At 44.9% G+C, this 2834-nt stretch overlaps 1 pseudogene; it reads right to left on the reverse strand.

The window, feature by feature from the left end:
• Positions 1-326: 326 nt before the first annotated feature.
• LOC105103642 (small ribosomal subunit protein uS17-like) lies at positions 327-903 on the reverse strand (annotated as a pseudogene).
• Positions 904-2834: the final 1931 nt, after the last annotated feature.

Genomic DNA, 2834 nt, shown 5'->3' on the forward strand with positions numbered 1-2834 from the left:
CCACCAGCTCATATACCCAAAACCAGCTGGAATCAGAAGGTTGGGTGATGTTGACTCCGGCTCACCTCACCACAACCAACCAGAAGAGTATCCATGAACTCATCATGCTCACCACAACCCTCTCCCTCACCCTGTCTTTAAAAACCTTTCCCTGAAAGCCGTCAGGAAGTTTGGGTCTTTGAGCATTAGCCACCTGGTCTCCTTGCTTGGTGCCCTGCAGTTAACGCTGCACTTTTCTTCACCACAACCCAATGTCAGTAGGTTTTGGTTTTTTTTTTTTTCCTCTAAGTGGGAAAATTACTATTTTGTTTGGGGCAGTGGGCAGGGGTCCAGTCTCAAAACTTCTGCAATTGCTTCTTGGTCCTGGCAGCCTTGGTGACCTTGAGTATGTTGATGCACACAGTCTTGCTCAGGGGCTGGCACTCACCCACTGGAACAATCTGGACATTCCTGAAGCAGGGGGAAGAGGTACAGACAGGTTCATTTGGTGCTTTTCGAAGCAATTGTACTTTCAGATGTAGTGAAGTTAGTCTCCATGGATGACAACTGTCCTCTGCATCTTTATCTTGGTCTGACCTCGGATGGAGATGTTACCAGTAAAAGGGCATTACTTGTCAATGTAGTAATGGCCTCGTTGGGTGTCTTGAAGCCCAGATCGATGTTCCTGCAGTATTGTGGGAGTTCTCTTTGCTGGTTTCTCCAAGCAGGATCTGTTTCTTATTTTGAAAGATGGTCAGCCACTTTTGGTAGGCATGCTCAGTCTGAATGTCTGCCATCTTCCCGGGTGCCTGAGAAAAGGAAAGTCACGGTGGCATCCAAGTTTGCTTCTTCTAGATTGGCTTTACTGTGTGGGCAAGTGGACCCTAGTTTGGTTTGGTAACAGTAGAGGGGCTGAACAGGGACATGAGGAGGGATTCAGAGTGCTGGTTACACAGATGTGCTCAGTTTGAAAAATTCATCGAGCTGTACACTCTTGATATGTACTCTTTTATCTCTGTCTTCATGAAAGTCACACAAGAAGAAATCAAAAGAAGGGGTATAAGCAGGTTAAAATATCACTAGTAAATGCTGGAGATGCAGGTCTGGGTCTGTAGGTCCAAACATACTTCCTAAAGGCACGGAACTTAAAGGAATACATCTCTGCTGCTGCAACTGAACACTAGATGCTTTGCTTGCTCTGAGGACCCTGTCTGAGGGACACGCACTATCACTGCCTGACATTTGGTTACATACGCAGTTGTCTATTTTCTGTCTCCCCAACTAGAATGTGACTCACTGCTGGCACATAGTAGGTACTCAGCAAATATTCATTGAATGCAGTTGTCTTGTTGATAACTGAGCAGAACTCCCCTTCTCATGGATGCCTTTTTTCTTTACATACGTTAATCTCATCAATCACGGTCCAGTCAAATCTTGCTGTCCCAGGGACACATTTACTCTTTAAAGTGGTTTCTCATATTTCTTCTCTGATTCATCAGCATTGAGTTGGAAGCTTTAGTCTCATCAGGCAATCTTATTTCTCGTCATTCCAAGTTCATAGGAGGGAAGTCATCCCACCGTGACCCCTGCATGCTCCTAGCAGAAACATGCAATATCCTTCTGAACATGCAATTTCACCCCAAAATTGCTGAGGCAAGTTGTGTGGAGGATGGAGGAGAAGCTTACCATCAACAGGAGAGTGATGAGGCAGATTCCTTGGCCAACATGGGATTGCACAAACTCCTTCTGTGTTTATTGCTTCACTTTTACCCCACTGACACAAGGTCATTCATTTGTCAGGTCTGCTGGGGAATTCACCAGTGGAATCTTGCCCTTCCACTGCACTTCCTGTTGTTTAGGATGTTTTAGGAAAGAACTGACTCCTAGATGAAGAATCTTGGGATACAGTGCATATCCTACCAGCTCTAAGCCTGTCTTGCCCTCCAAAACAAGGCATAAGTGCTCCCTGACCTGTGTTAACCCCTCCAAGCCTGCCCTGCACAGCAATGCACGCTGGCTCCCTGGAACACTGACCAGGACTTTAGGTCTGAAGACAGACGCCCTTGTCTTACCCTGATGGAAGGCAGAGAGTGGACTGCCCCTTAAAATTTTACTAAGAATCGTCACACTTCTACTAAAGCTGCCTCTGTTCTTCCCAACAATAGAAGGCTGGAGAATTATTCTACATGACCATTTTGTCAAATTTTGTCCTACATTTCTCTATTTCATTCCTGAATGGGGGCAGATAGTTTGGGACGGGATGCCTGACAAAACTCAAAAGGCATCTCTGTTCTCAGTTGAGATAGCAGAGAAACGAAAAGCAAAACAAAACGCTGGGATGATTTCCTTCCCCATCCTCCTTTACCTGTTTACCTTGCCATTGCTTGCTCATGGTGTCTCAATTTCTTCCTAACTCCATCTCCCTTTAGCAACCAAACCATGTTTCTAAGTGCCCAATAAGCATTTTCAGTGGAATTTACTAATGGCATTCCAAACTCAATATGGCTAAAAGCAAATTAATAATCTTTTATCCCATAGCAGGTTTTTCTTCTGGTTTCTTTACTTAGGTTAGTGACAGTATCACCTTCCCATTTACCCAGGCTGCCAGTCAAGGACTTCCATGGGCAGTTGTTTACTAAGTCTTGCCAATCCTGCTTCTCAAGAGTTTGAGCCCTTTTTTCGGTTACTATCACCATCTTCTTCATTCGGATCCTCATCACCTCCTACCCGTTCCAGCCTCCTTAAAAAACAGTCACACAGAGCGATTAAAAGTAGGTAAGAATACTGCCTCTACTCCTTATTAACTGCATGGCTCAGGCAAGTTGCTTAGACACTCTAAGCCTCATTTTCTGCAT

The sequence above is a fragment of the Camelus dromedarius genome, chromosome 15, assembly GCF_036321535.1.
Source record: "Camelus dromedarius isolate mCamDro1 chromosome 15, mCamDro1.pat, whole genome shotgun sequence".
NCBI lineage: Eukaryota > Metazoa > Chordata > Mammalia > Artiodactyla > Camelidae > Camelus > Camelus dromedarius.